Below are 16,194 nucleotides of genomic sequence, written 5' to 3'. Positions count from 1 at the left end.
TTTGTTATCTACATTTATTAAGGAAATGGGACGATATGATCCCGGCGACAGGGGATCCTTTCCTGGTTTTGGTAAAACTTTGATATATGCTAATTTGCTGGGCCTCGTCATGGGTTTCCCTTCTAGTATCCCGTTAAATAATTTTTCTAAAACAGGGGATGCTTCGTCCTGTAAAATCTTAAAAAATTCTCCCGAATAGCCATCAGGGCCCGGGGCTTTCCCATTCCCCAAGTTCCTAATTGTCTGTTTAATTTCTTCTTGTGTGATGGGTGTATTTAGGAATTGTTTTTGTTCATCTGATAACTTCGGGATGTCTGGTCGGTCGAGTAATGTAATCGTCGGTATTCCCCGATCCGCCTTATCCATATAAAGGTTCTTATAGTATTTTCCCAGAATACTGGCTATTTCTTTTGGTTTATTCTGTATGTTGCCATTTAGGTCTTTTAGATGGAAAGGGCCTTGCGCAAAGAATCTATTCCTGACCATAGAGGCCATCAGTTTTCCTGCTTTATTTCCATATCTATGGAATTTGGCCTCGCTAGATGATTTAAATAATTGTTCCCTCTTTGCCATCCAAGTATTAAATTCTCTCTGTTCCATTAACCAGTTATCCTTATTTAATTTGTTGGGGTGGCTTTGAAATAGGGTATAAGTCTGTCTGAGCCTGTTCGTGAGTGCTGTGTACTTTTCCTGTGTTTTTTTTTTTAAAGCTGACGTGTATGAAATTATTTTTCCCCTCATGACTACTTTAATTGTTTCCCATAGTAGGGGTGAGTTAGTCTCGTGTGCCCTATTGTCTTCTCTTATCTCTCCCCACCACTCCCTCAGTTTTAATTCGAAATCCTCGTTGTCATGTAAGTAACTAGGAAATCTCCATAGATAGTCTGTTCCTCTAGGGAACGTATCTGCCAGTTCTATTATCACAGGCGCATGATCCGATATCACCAGATCGTGTATTGTAGCCGACAGCAATTTGTTAAGGATAGGCGGGGAGACAAAGAAATGATCTATCCTCGACCACGCATCCCTGGCGGGTGAATAGAAAGTGAACTCCCTATCCTGTGGGTGCAGATATCTCCAAGTGTCAGTCAGGCCCGTGTTTTTTAGCAATGGGGGAATTACTTTATCTTGGCCTCTCAGTCCCGGTGTCCCCCCGTGATTTGTTTTTTCTATCTTCTAAGATATTCACCACAGAATTAAAATCCCCCCCGATTATCAGATTCTGTGTGGGATCTTTCAATATTTCTTGTTCTAGATAATGATAGTATGTTTTGTTGTTTTCGTTGGGGGCATAAACGTTCATTATTTTGTATGTGCTACCAGATGCCGTTATGGTGATCGAGTGTAGCCTCCCCTCATGGTCCGTTGTAGTGTTCACCATCTGGTGTTGGAAATTTTTATCTATTAAAATTAGTACTCCTGCCTTGTTATTAATAGCTGGGGACCCATATGTTTTGCCCACCCACAATTTTTCCATCCTCTTGAAGTCCGACAACTCCAAATGTGTCTCTTGTAATAGGGCTATATCTGGCTTAATACGTTTAAGATGTCTAAGAATCATTAGCCTCTTCTGTGGGGACCTCAGGCCCTTTACATTCCAAGTAACTATCCTCATAAATTTTTTATTTTTTTTTTAGGTGGGCCAAGCGTAGGTGTCCTAATGACACCTAATACAGGGGCACGAGCATGGGAGCTGCCTATCCTGCTTTGTCCATATGAGCCAATTGTCTGTCGCCTTGATAGCCTACGAGCGCCGTTTGCAAGTATCTTAACAGGAAAATCAAAACTACAGTTATACCCCCAACAAACCAATTGAACCAAAATTAACATTTTCCCTGCCCCCTTATCCCCTAAGGAACCTGAAGAACGTCTCCAGGACCCTTGTCCAGATTGGCGTACCATTCTTGACTTCACTTCTTCCCCGCACATTTTCCTTCCCTTGCTCCCCTCCCCCCTTTCCTCTCTCCCATTATTGCGTGATCAGTTACAGTCAGACATATAGAATACAAATACCTCGGGCAGTCCGAGAGGTGGTCAGACCCCGGAAAGAGAAAAGAAAAAAACAACTATACATCAAAACCCCATTCTGTCCTCAGTAGCAACCCGTACACCGTTCTTCAAACCTTCCCGGATTGTTTGGACGTTCTCTGGGCCTTCGGTAGATCCGATGCTAGATTCGGGCTTCTATCCTCAGTGTATGTCGGCCAGCTCTTTAGATGATCTCTGGGACTGTTTGCGCTTCCCTGCGATCTTGCATCCTCTGTGTGGTCGACTCCCAGGGTCTTGAGATATTTCTCTGCCTCTTTGGGATTGTAAAATGAATGTGAAGAGCCATCTTGAGGTCTAATGTAGAGGGTTGCCGGGTATCTCAATTGGAATCGCACATTGTTTTTATGTAATTCTGTGCATATCACACTGAAAGCTCTGCGTTGCCTGGTCACTTCTGCAGAAAAGTCTTCGAATAAGAGCACTTTTTCCCCCCTAATTTCAAGGGGTCGTCTAAGTCTTTTATAGGACTGAATGACATCATTTTTGTCTGAAAAGTTCAGGTATTTGGTAATGATTTGCCTAGGTCTTATCTGGTTACCCAATTCGGACGAGTTCTTTTGGGGACCAATGCGGTGTACTCGCTCTATTATCTTCCCCGCCTCGATCCCCAATGCCTCGGGGATCATATTTTCGCACAGATTTCTTAAGTCCTTTATGGGGAATTTTTCAGAGATTCCTATAATCCGGATATTGCTCCGTCTGGATCTGTTTTCCAGATCATCAATTTTATCTCTCAAAATCAGATTTTCTTTAGATAGTCTAGATATTGTTGTCTGGTCATCATAAACAGTGTCTTCCAGTGTAGATACACGTGTCTCCACTGCGGAAACCTTCTCAGCAGTTTCATCCAGGTGCGTCTGCATGTCATGCAAAGCTGATCCTATGTAGTCCCTCAGCTTAGACGTGATTTCAGGCAGCAAATGTCCTGCCACCTCCCCTGCCAGCTTTTTATAATCCATCTCCGGTATCTGCAGCCTAGGGGGGTCGCGCTCCTCATAGTCACCGCGTTCCTCCGTGGCAGTTGGGGATGCAGGGGCATATAGCGCGTCAGGGAGAGTGCATACCTTAGGGGTACCCTGGGTCTCCTTGGGCTTCCCGGTCGCGGTTTCCCCAGACTTGTGTGTCGCAGCCCTGCCGTCTCTCCTTCCTCCCTGCTCCCCTTTCCTCTCCGTTTGCTTTGCAGCAGCTACTGCCGCTGCTGAGGTCGGCGCAGGCGCCATCTTGGAAGGTGCGCGTGTCTCCCTCCCTCGGCTTTGAGCTGCTCCCCTACCGCTGTTCCTGAGGACGTATCTGTCCATGCAGCGGTGCAGCAGGGCCGGACCTTCCTCTCCTCCCGTTCCCGGTACTCCAGGGGTCTGATGTGCGGTGTAAATGCTGCCTTTTAGCAGGGGGTTGGGGAGCGCTGGAAGCCTTGCTCCTCACATGCGGGCGCCGGAACCGGAAGTCCGAACCCATTGGTTTGTGGAGATGGATTGCCACTGAGCCAGGAAATTTGAGTCGGCCCCCGACCAGAGAACCGTAATTGTTTGTCCAGGGTTTGCTGCTGGTGTGGGGCAAGGATATTTCTGCCCTTACCACCTTTTGGATAACTCCACCGGCCTGTCTTGCACTTCCCTTTGAATTCCCTCTGGGAGGACTGTACACGGGAGGGACGAAAAATACATTTCCTAGAGTTTTTCTGCTTGGGGAGCTCTTACTTTTTATCCGTAGCTGTCATGGTCCAGTCCGGAGTTTATCTTCTGCTGTCTTCACTCCGGACTGGTCATGCGGGGGTTAATCTCCTCAGCCTCGTTCTGGAGCTAGCTGGGCTATTTAAATCCCTCACAGCCTGCTGACCAGTGTTAGTGATAGCTCAAGCTTGCAGTTTAGAGCCACTGACCCTTGTACCCTGGTGATCCTCCTGCCTTTGACTGATATTCACGTGTATGACCCGGACTGATTTCTGACCCCGTCTCTTGGTATTCGTCTCTGCTGTTACGTTCCCTCTCTGGCATCTGACTCCCTGGCTTGTACCCCGACCACGTATTTCGTCTCACGTTTTGGACCCCGTGCTCATGTTCTGGCTTTCTGACTCTCGGCTTTGGTATTTTGACTACGTGTTTTGCTGCTCCTTCTGGTACATCTGCTCCTGCTAGTTTCTGACTCAGTTCGTCTGACTATTCTCTCTCGTTACCTGTGGCACCTGTGCTGTGGCTCAGGGTTGCTGCTCTTAGTGTATAACCTCTCTTCCCTCACCAGCTCCCCCTGGTGGAGGTTTCACTACATTATCACTAAAGACACATTTAAACGGGATTTTGCATTTTTTTTTTCTTTGGCCATGGATCTGCTGCATAACTTGGCAGATCAAGTGTCCAGATTGACGCAGATGGCGCAGGACTTTTCTGTGAATCAAAAGTCCCTTGTCATGTCTCAGACCCTCTTACAGAAAGAACTGACTGAGACTATTAAGACCATGCAGGGAAACACCTCTCATATTGTTTGTCCACCAGGTGACTCTGTAGATGTTATTTTGCACTCTCCTGAACCCTCAGTTAAACTTCCTGACACATTTTCTGGCGAAAAAGATAAATTTCATATATTCAAGGAGAGTTGTAAATTATGGTTTTCTCTTAGACCCCGATCATCTGGGGATGAGACTCAGCGGGTGGGGATTGTTATCTCCTTACTTAGGGAGGGTCCCCAATCCTGGGCTTTTTCGTTGCCCCCTACTGCCCCTGAACGGATGTCGGTAGATAGGTTCTTTGAGGCCCTAGGACTTATCTATGACGAACCGGACCGTGTTAGGGTGGCAGAGGACACTATTTTGGGTCTGGGGCAAGGGAAGCCCTCAGCCGAATGGTACAGCTCCGAATTCCGTCGATGGTCCACTGAGGTGTCCTGGGACGACTCCGCACTGAGATGTCTGTTCAGGAAGGGACTGTCGGATTGCTTGAAGGACGCTCTGGCTCTCCATCCACCTCCCAGCTCATTGGAGGAGGCTATGACTCAGGCTATCCGTATGGATCGGAGACTGCGGGAGAGAGGTGTTACTCAGCGAGGGGTTCCGTTTTTCCCTGCTAACCCTGATGTTTTGCTTCCATCTGAACCTATGGAGGTGGGAGCCACCAACCCCCAGGAGAAAGAGCGGAGACGGCGACGTGATGGAAAATTGTGTTTTTACTGCGGAGATGCCGGACATTGGAAAAAAGACTGCCCCTCCTGTCCTCCGACTAACAAGCGGCTGAGTCTGGGTGATAATCGTGGAGGTCACCCAGACTCTCAGGTACCTTTTTCTTCCTTTTCAAGAGTACTGCTAAAGGTGGAACTTGGTGTGGAGAACGGCTTTTTCCATACTTCGGCTTTTGTAGACTGTGGGTCATCCCTGAACCTGATTGACTCTAAGCTGGTGGCTCGCTGTAGATTAGGGACAGTTAGGTTGGGGACTCCCTTAAAAATTGTGGCTATTGATTCTACACCACTCACTAAGGATGGTCTCCATTTCAGTTCTAAAGAATTTACCCTCAGGGTGGGGGCCCTACACCAGGAGTGCATGTCATGCTTTGTTTTGGATAACCTCCCTGCTGGCCTGGTGTTAGGGTTTCCCTGGTTGCAATGGCATAACCCAGTTATTGACTGGGGGTCCCGGGATATTGTTAAATGGGGACCTGGGTGTTCTGAAAATTGTCTTGCTACTGTGTCTATGTCATCCGTCAACAAGGAGGGTATTCCGGAGTACCTAAAGGGTTTTAAGGATGTGTTCTCCGAAAAGGAGGCTGAGGTTCTACCACCACACCGCCCATTCGATTGTGCCGTGGATCTTGTTCCCGGTGCCAAATTGCCCAAAGCCCGGCTGTACAATCTCTCCGGCCCTGAGCGGGCTGCTATGAAGGAGTATATCTCTGAAAGCCTCCGTAAAGGGCATATACGGCCATCTGTCTCTCCCGTGGCAGCGGGGTTCTTATTTGTAAAAAAGAAGGATGGTGGTTTACGCCCATGCCTCGATTTTCGAGAACTGAATAAAATAACCATAAGAAACGCCTACCCTCTCCCACTGATACCTGATTTGTACAATCAATTGTCGGGGGCCAGGTGGTTCTCTAAGTTGGACCTCAGGGGAGCATACAATCTCATCCGTATGCGGGAGGGGGATGAATGGAAAACTGCGTTTCTCACCTCTGAGGGTCTGTTTGAAAATTTGGTTATGCCCTTCGGTTTGACTACCGCACCAGCAGTATTCCAGAATTTCATTAACCATGTTTTTTCTGATTTTATTGGACGTTTTGTAGTTGTTTATCTTGACGATATACTTATATATTCTTCTGATAGACAAAGTCATATGGGTCATCTTCATGCGGTCCTCCAGAGGCTCAGGGAGAACTCACTCTTTGCCAAATTGGAGAAGTGTTCATTTTTTACTCAAGAAGTGTCCTTTCTAGGGGTCATCCTGTCCGCTGAGGGGTTTCGTATGGACCCTAGGAAGGTACAGGCCATTGTGGATTGGGTGCAACCCAGAGATCTCAAGGGTCTTCAGCGATTTCTGGGTTTCGCCAATTATTATAGAAAATTCATCAAGGGGTTCTCTCAAGTGGTCAAACCCCTCACTGATCTCACCCAAAAGGGAGCGGATCTTAAAAACTGGTCAGCTCCAGCTGTGGCGGCGTTTTCTTTGTTAAAAGAACGTTTCATGACTGCTCCGGTACTGGTGCAACCTGACTTGTCTAAACCATTCATCGTAGAAGTGGATGCCTCTGAGGTGGGAGTGGGGGCTGTGTTGTCCCAGGGGCCCACCACATTAACTAACTTAAGACCCTGTGCCTTCTTTTCTAAAAAATTTTCCTCTGCTGAAAGGAATTATGATGTGGGTAACCGAGAGTTGTTGGCCATTAAATTGGCTTTTGAAGAATGGAGGCATTTTTTGGAGGGGGCTGTCCATCGTATCACTGTCATTACAGATCACAAGAATCTGTCTTACATCAAATCCGCCAAACGTCTGACTCCGAGACAGGCAAGGTGGTCACTTTTTTTTTCCCGATTTCAGTTTTCCATCACTTTCAGACCAGGTTCCAAGAATGTGAAGGCGGATGCCTTGTCTCGCAGCCTAGATCCGGTATCGCCTCCGGAGCCTCCTTCCTCCATTCTTCAGCGCGGGGTGGTGGTGGCTTTGGTGTCCCAGAGATTGGAGCAGGAGATTCGTGAGGCCCAATCTCTTGCTCCTCCGTCCATACCTGAAAATAAGCTCTTTGTGCCTGTCCAGTATCAGTTAAAAGTGCTTCGGGAGTTCCACGACTCAGCTCTGAGTGGGCATCCAGGAATCTCGGCCACTCGTAAAGCCATCACTAGGCTGTTCTGGTGGCCCTCGTTGACTTCTGACGTCACTGGTTTTGTGTCCTCCTGTGAAACTTGTGCCCGCGCTAAAGCCTCTCACAACCGGCCGGCCGGGGAATTGGTGCCACTGCCAATTCCGGATAGACCGTGGACTCACCTGTCCATGGATTTTATCACCGATCTCCCACCCTCTAATGGCAAAACCGTGATCTGGGTAGTTGTGGATAGGTTCAGCAAACAAGCACATTTTGTACCCTTAATGGGCCTTCCTAATGCTGAGACTCTATCTAGGCTGTTCATTGAGCATGTGATTCGGTTGCATGGTGTGCCTGTCAGTGTGGTGTCTGATAGAGGGGTGCAATTCGTGTCAAAATTCTGGAGAGCTTTTTGTAAACGGCTGGGCATCAGTCTGACCTTTTCATCGGCCTACCATCCCGAGACCAATGGTCAGACTTAAAGGACCAATCAGTCTTTAGAGCAGATCCTGCGGTGTCTTGTCACATCCAGACAGGATGATTGGTGCTCTGATTCCTATGGCGGAATTCGCCTTCAATAATCGTGTCAATCAGTCTACTGGTACTTCTCCTTTCTTCTGCAACTACGGGTTTCACCCTCATTTTGGTGAATTCTCCAGACTAGATTCGGAGTGTCCAGGGGCTGATTCAGCCTTTTTGCGGTTGGAAGAGGTTTGGAGGGAAGTTCAGAGAAACATTGGGGAGGCTCAGGGCAAATATAAGTTTTTTGCAGATAAACGAAGCTCGGTGGGGCCAGCTTATCAGGTGGGGGATAAGGTATGGTTATCCACCAAAAACATAAGGCTGAGAATTCCCTCTGCTAAGTTGGGTCCCAAGTTTATTGGTCCGTATGAGATTTTAGAGGTGATTAATCCTGTGGTCTTTCACCTGCGGTTGCCTCCGTCATTACGGATTCCTAATGTGTTCCACAAAGCGCTTCTGAAGCCCTCGGTGCCTTCCTCTGACGAGTCTCCCTCGCACCCGCCGCCTGTTATGGTAGATGGGCAGACCGAGTACGAGGTGGAACAGGTGGTGGATTCTCGTATGCTCCGTCGTTCACTTCAGTACTTGGTCCATTGGAAAGGATACGGTCCTGAGGATCGGTCATGAGTGCCGGCGCGTTCGGTCCATGCGGATTGGTTGGTCCGGGCCTATCACGCTCGTCATCCAGGGAATCCTGGGGGTCCAGTGGCCCCCCATTGAGAGGGGGGTACTGTCATGGTCCAGTCCGGAGTTTATCTTCTGCTGTCTTCACTCCGGACTGGTCATGCGGGGGTTAATCTCCTCAGCCTCGTTCTGGAGCTAGCTGGGCTATTTAAATCCCTCACAGCCTGCTGACCAGTGTTAGTGATAGCTCAAGCTTGCAGTTTAGAGCCGCTGACCCTTGTACCCTGGTGATCCTCCTGCCTTTGACTGATATTCACGTGTATGACCCGGACTGATTTCTGACCCCATCTCTTGGTATTCGTCTCTGCTGTTACGTTCCCTCTCTGGCATCTGACTCCCTGGCTTGTACCCCGACCACGTATTTCGTCTCACGTTTTGGACCCCGTGCTCATGTTCTGGCTTTCTGACTCTCGGCTTTGGTATTTTGACTACGTGTTTTGCTGCTCCTTCTGGTACGTCTGCTCCTGCTAGTTTCTGACTCGGTTCGTCTGACTATTCTCTCTCGTTACCTGTGGAACCTGTGCTGTTGCTCAGGGTTGCTGCTCTTAGTGTATAACCTCTCTTTCCTCACCAGCTCCCCCTGGTGGAGGTTTCACTACAGTAGCTTTCTCTAGGATCTTGTCCAGGGATGGATCAAATACATAATGTCCCTGAAAGGGAATAGCACAGAGCTTTGATTTTGAGGTAAAGTCCCCCCCCACCCAAGACTTTAGCCACAGTGTTCTCCTGGCTGAGTTGGAGAGGACCGCAGATTTTGCTGCTACCCGGACGGACTCAGTGGTAGCATCAGCAAGGAAATCCTGTCGCTTTCTTTAGTAGGAGAAGAGAGTCAAGAAGCTCCTCCCTAGAAGTCCCCTGAATAAGGTGATCCTCTAACGTACGCAGCCAGCGGAATAGGGACCTGGCTACACACGTTGAGGCTTTGAGCAGGATTGTAGAGGTGTCCCAGGACTTTCTTAGGGAGGGCCCATTCTTGCATGACAAGGTTTCAGATATTCTCATGAATCGGAAACCCTTTCTGGTCTTTAGGCTTCAGCCCCCAAACATCTCATCTTGTATAGAGTATTCCACTTCCTCCTCTTACATCCCCATGGTGCTCTCACCATACTAACTAACTTTCTCATGTCTTCGGAAGAGAAATAGTATTTCTTAACAACAGACTTGGGGGTGGAAATGGAACCCTTATTTTTAGAAATATCCTCTGAATTAGAAGTTTCAGATTCCACAGGTGCCATTTTTCTCTTTTTAGGAGAGGGCTGTGGTAGCAGGGCCTGGAAAAATGTTGCCATAGAGAATTGAACCTCCTGTCTGATGAGGGTTGCTGTCCAGTAGGGACAGCTGTTCAGCACGTAATCCATCATCTGTGCAGGGCTGACAAATCTCTCTATATGCAGAGGGAAGCCTGGAACCACACACACACACATTTGCGGCTGAGAGAGAATGGTATACTAAGTCACCCATATTCTACCGGGACAGCAAGGGGACCTACTACACTACTTACAGTAGGAGGGTGAACGCTGGGCTCTGCAGATGCAGGCAATATGGGTTTGTCGCCGTCCATGGTCAGTCTGTTACAGTCACCTGTAGATAATGGCCTTACCTGGACGCACCCAGACCAGGATTTTAAATAACCGCAGTACTCCAGCGTGTTCTGTGCTCCTCCTCCCCCCGGGTCCACAGGTGGGAATCGTGTGGCAAACGTCCCCATTCCAATGCAGCTATTCCTCCTGCCTTTCTGGCCCTGGCAATAGCAGGCAGCGCATGCGTTCCAGCGTGGACGCATTCGGAAGTGATCCGGAAGTTCGGATCCCGGTACAGCCGCATGGGGAGAGGAGGAAGCTGGGGAGCTACAGGAGGACCTCAGCTGCACATCACCGCCCCGCTTTATCCCCCGAGGATGTGCAGGAGGGGCGGGAAAGGGGTCACGAGTGCCATGGAATATGGAGATGGGAGCAGCCCCTACAAGAGGAGAGCTGAGCCCCGGACCTCGGCTGCTTGGCATGTAAGGTAGTCTTTAAAGTGCTCCCAGTCGCCGGCCACGGCAGCACTATTCATGACCTCTTCATGCCCCATAGGGGACAGGAAAAACACTGCTGGTTGCAGGAAGGGGAGGGATATTTAACCTCTTTTGTTTCCTGTCCCCCATTAGGGCAGGGAGACATCCTCCGATACTGCTGTCGTGGAAGGTGACTAGAGAAATATGGGGTTAAAGTAAAATTTGGTAAAAAAAAAGCAAAATGTTCATTGGGTATTTTATGTCATATAGACCATATATAGGTTCCCACAAAGTCACTTTAAATGTGATGTGGTCCCTAAAAAAATGATTTGGAAATTGTGTTGTAAAAATGAGAAATTGCTGATCAAATTTAATAATTGTAATTTCCCAAGGAAAAAAAAAAATCATGTTTAAAAAATGATGCAGATGTAAAATAGTCATGTGTCATTTATTCACTATTTTTGTGTGACATAACTCCCTGGTTTAAGGGAATAAACCAAATTTCAGATCTTTTCACAAATAAATGCAAGTGATATCGAACAAATGTTACCAAGAATCATGAAATTCAATACGTCACGGGAAAACAGTCACAGAATCAGTGTGATCCATTGAAGTGCTCCAAAGTTATTACCACATAAAGTGACATTGGTCAGAATTGTAAAATTTGGACTGGTCATGAAGGTGAAAACTGACTTGAGAGTGAAGGGGTTAATAGTACATGTAAATTATATAGGGTCGTTAGGCGACACCAGTTACTTTCTTACTGCATGTTATTTGTTCATTTTGTTTTTATCCCAAGTTATGGTTGCAAGGCTGCATCGCTGCTTTTCAAAACCTTTGCAAAGCAAGCCATGACAGACAAGTACTGTGCACGACCATAGTTGCTGCTCTATGGTGCAGAGCACATTCACGCTTAATGCCCAGAGAGGGTGTCGATGTAATCCTACCCATGTGAGCACAGAGCAGGCAACTCTTTTTTCTGTAAGAAATAATAGCATCTTCCAGCAAGGCTAAGAACACACCACCATTTCTCGAAATTCTGTGGGGTTCACCAAGTCCTAAATCAGTGATGGAACCAAGAACAACTTGAGGTTGGAGTCGAGTTTGGCACACAAGTGGATGACTGGGAGTGGACACCTGTTTCATTGACATACACTCAAGGACGGAGGCCTGACAGTGAGATACAATTAGAGGATTAGGAGTATGAAAACAGTAGTTGTAGATGATGCAAATGACAACACCGTCAACTACCAAAAATACAAGTGCGAGGAGAATGTGTAGGGAGGATAAATTGAGCCTTAGTCATATATAGCTGACTAGAGTGCTTTTCCCAAATGAATAGTTTGTGTTGCTTCATGTGCTTATGAAGAGATGCAGTTCCTTGGGTCTTTTCAATGCTGAAACATCTAGCCTCCTGATGAACCTACAAGATGGGGAAACGCATCGAGGCAGTGAGGCTGCATGTCCAAGCAGGCCAAGCTTTGAATGATAAGTTATCAATTATTTCTGTTACATATTATAGGCGTCTCCCTTTATATTTACATACTGGATGCTGCCTGTATTAATATAGCTTACATCATATGAAGCTTGTACAGAGACAACTAGGGAAAGACAGGGAGAGCCACCATTGAACGATGGCGCCATATATCATATATCTAGGGTGTCAATCTCTGCAGCTAGGCAGTGCCAGCCTAAGTATTGATCTAAGGTTCCACAGGTTATTATTGTGGTGTTGCCTGGGACTTATACCACTCAGTATCTCTGACCTAGTTATACTATCTGCAGGTCTTTGATTCATATATCACATTATCTTGGATAAATTTTACACCATTGAATATCTATTTATATCATCTGTAGGTCATCCAGCCATACTAACCTATATATTAAATTTTATTAAAAACAACATCCAGTGCAGTAAAAAATTAACAAATAATTGTTTCAACCCCTTAACCCCCGGTTATTTTTTCAGCTTTGCGTTTTCGGTTTTCACTCCCATCCTTCCCAGAGCTATAGCTTTTTAATTTTTCCATCAATATGGCCGTGTGAGGGCTTGTGTTTTGTGGCCCGAGTTGTACTTTTGAATGACATCATTGGTTTTACCATGTCGTGTACTAGAAAACGGGAAAAAAATCCCAAGTGCGCTGAAACTGCAAAAAAAGTGCAATCCCACACTTGTTTTTTGTTTGGCTTTTTTTTTACTAGGTTCGCTAAATGCTAAAACTGACCTGCCATTATGAATCTCCAGGTCATTACGAGTTCATAGACACCAAACATGTCTAGGTTCTTTTTTATCTAAGTGGTGAAAAAAATTCCAAACTCTTAAAAAAAAAAAAAAAAAAAAAAAAAAAAATTGCGCCATTTTCCCATTTTTCGTGATCTCGGGTTGGGTGAAGGCTTATTTTATGCATGCCGAGCTGACGCTTTTAATTATACCATTTCGGTGAAGATACGATCTTTTGATCGCCCTTTATTGCATTTTAATGCAATGTTGCGGCGTCCAAAAAAACCGTAATTTTTCATTACGCCGTTTATCAGGTTAATTTTTTTATTGATAGATTGGGCAATTCTGAACACGGGGATACAAAATATGTGCATGTTTGATTTTATTTTTATTGCTTTATTGGGAATGGAGTAAAGGGGGTGATTTGAACTTTTATTTTTTTTATCTCTATATATATAAAAATCATCAATGTGTGTGTGTGTGTGTGTGTGTGTGTGTGTGTATCATATCACCAACCAATCACGAAGCATCTTTCATTTCACCAGAGCTGTTCAAAAGAAGCTAAGTTGTGATTGGTTGCTATGACCAACAGTTTTCCTTGCAACCAATCACTAAGCATCTCTCATTTCACCAGAGCTGGTTAAAAGTAGCTGAGCTGTGATTGGTTGCTATGCGCAAGTTTTCCCACTTGACAACACCTCAGCAGACACTGACATGGTGGGAGAAATCTAGCATCCCCAGGAACACAAGCTCCAGCCATCGTCTGTCCCCCAGAAAGGAGCAGTGAGTACATGACAGAAATGAATCCCCCCTCCCGTGTGGTATAATTAAGTGACACACATGAATGTAGGAAAGTGCACATATTAAATGTCATGTGGATTTAATATTTTCTCACAGACACTTTTATGCATTATTGATGTTACTCTGCTGAGTTTTTTAAAGTGCTACTTTCCCCATAATTCACCTGAATATACCCATATAACACGTAATGCTTTTCCCATAACAACCCATTAAATATGATACTATACTGCATACAGATGCTGTACATCCATGAGCAACTCAGTCGGACAAATTACAAGTTGACGGTGCATGAAAATGTGTGTGAAGGTTTCTCTACTGTACTAATGTATAAGGTTGTGTCTGTCCATTGGTGAGAAGCATGACTGTGATATTTATGGTGGCAGATAAGTGAGAATATCAGCCTGATCAGTAGAAAACCTGGGATCTTAGTGAACCATGTTTCTGTGCAATTTCACTGTTCTACTTTTACTGGCTTTGACGGGATGATGTGTTATATTAGGGGTAGTAGTCCGGTAGCTCTGGCTGACGGGATGATGTGAGATATTATAGTGAATGTGACGCGGGACATCGGTGTGCGTATTTCCGGCGAGATTGCCAGAAGCGCTTGTTAAAAGCCGCTGTCTGAGTTTTACAGCGGCATTTAACTGGTTAATAGCCGCGAGTGGCTCGCGATTCCACCCGCGGCTATTGCGGGCACACGTCAGCTGTTCAATAAACGCCTGGCCCGTTAACAGGGTTATATCAAACCAATAACCCGTCCGGGCAGCATGGAAATTTAAACAGAGAAATGGACGTGTGGATTCGTGGATCGAGATGATAGAGCAGCCCAAGTTTAAATTATATATCTAATCGCCTTAAGGGCACATTAGACAATACACCATATACATAATGGTTATACATATACAATAATCAGATGGGCAAATACAGGTGAAGTACAACAGATTTAAGCAGGTGTATCATGTCAATTACTGGTGTGATGTTCCATCATGTGTAAGCTGAGCCTTCGCTACCTGGTTTATACTAGATGTTCTATATATCTCCATACCCCTGGATGCTAGAACGGGTCGAAACCCAGGCGGTTGTTCGCCATGTTATGGGGATCTCGGAAATGTTCAAGATGTACGGCTAGAACATAAAGTATCTCCATAACTCCTTATCGGATAAGGTTTCTGCATCTTTTCCACAGGACTAGATTGCAGTCCTCAGCTGTTCAAGGTGTGAGATCTGTCACTCACATCCTTTGAGGCTTGACTCTCCTGCGGACCTACAGGTGCTTCTCACATTACAATATCAAAGAGTTAAATTTATTTCAGCTCTTCAATACAAAAAGTGAAACTCATTATATAGAGAGTCTTTACAAACAGAGTGATCTATTTCAAGTGTTTATTTCGTTTATGTTAACGACTATGGCTTACAGCCATTGAAAATACAAAAGTCATTATCTCAGTAAATTAGAATAATTAACAAAAAACACCTGCAAAGGCCTCCTAAGGATTTAAAACGTCCCTTAGTCTGTTTCAGTAGGCTCCACAATCATGGGGAAGACTGCTGACTTGACAGATGTCCATAAGGCAGTCACTGGCACATTTCACAAGCAGGGTAAGCCACAAAAGATGCTTACCTGCCCAGGCCACAGAACAAATGCACTAACAAGGTGCAGGGAACCCAATAAGATTGGACAGGTGCAAAAATACCCGATGAGGCAGCCAGCCTATAATCAGGAAATGGCCGCTTGGTATAATAATCCACAAAAAAAATACAATCTGTATGTGGCAATGTTCACACAAAAAATGTAGAGCATCTGGCTGAACCTATTAATGACGCCCATACTCTTAGATCAGGCGGGCCAGCCAGTGCTAACAAAAATGCATACTGTGTGAACAGAGGCCACAGTTTACAGAGCCATCTGAGCCTAACTTCACCCTAAAAAGATATAAAGTGCAAAAAACACATAGCGATATATGTGAGGTATTAGTTTATATTATGGCCACAATACGTAAGCTCGCAACCTATAACAAAGGTCCCCACTTTTGCGAGTCCCTACTCCAACAAGAAAAACACAAAAAAAAAGACTAAGTTAGACAAAAACAACCAGTACACAGGCAAAAGATGCTTACCTGCCCAGGCCACAGAACAAATTCATTAACAAGGTGCTGAGGACCCAATAAGATGGCACAGGTGCAAAAATACCTGGCCGCTTTTTGCATGTGTGGGATATAACTTACATTTACTTTATACCTTACTTTGCTCGTAAACTGCTAGTTGCGCAATCTTATGGCCAACTGATATTTATGTCAATGGCACTGTTCTTAATTGAGTTTCAATAAAAATACTTCCGTCATACTTTGGTTTATTCACAACTTTTGTTGTATACACCTTCCTCTGGAGGAGCTTCTGGCTCAGGTACAAAATGAAGGTGCTCTTGGCCCATTGAGTCGACCTGGCTGAACACAGCACCAAGGTTTAAAGTCACTGGAATCGGTCTGTACTAAAAACATCTGTGTAAATTAGTCTGCTTGTAGCACTGGGAAGCTGGAAAGGGCAGTCTTCAGGGCCCAGAAGGACATCTCACAGTTGTTTGTCCAATTGACCGAAGAGGGCAGCTTCTTAATGTTGAGGTCTGTTAGGGGTTGCACCAGGCT

The 16,194-nt window shown here is 45.7% G+C and overlaps 2 protein-coding genes across 4 annotated transcripts in view; both read right to left on the bottom strand.

The window, feature by feature from the left end:
• The window catches only part of LOC141073571 (uncharacterized), a 700,581-nt gene that overhangs the window by 617,641 nt on the left and 66,746 nt on the right, over positions 1-16,194 (bottom strand). The gene's annotated exons all lie outside the window — the stretch shown is intronic.
• The window catches only part of LOC141074220 (uncharacterized), a 345,885-nt gene that overhangs the window by 279,313 nt on the left and 50,378 nt on the right, over positions 1-16,194 (bottom strand). The window lies entirely within an intron of this gene.

The sequence above is a fragment of the Dendrobates tinctorius genome, unplaced genomic scaffold, assembly GCF_039654945.1.
Source record: "Dendrobates tinctorius isolate UK_male_01 unplaced genomic scaffold, ASM3965494v1 ptg000014l, whole genome shotgun sequence".
NCBI classification, from domain to species: domain Eukaryota; kingdom Metazoa; phylum Chordata; class Amphibia; order Anura; family Dendrobatidae; genus Dendrobates; species Dendrobates tinctorius.
Note: the sequence above shows the minus strand (reverse complement) of the source record. Positions and strands in the feature narration are given on the sequence as shown.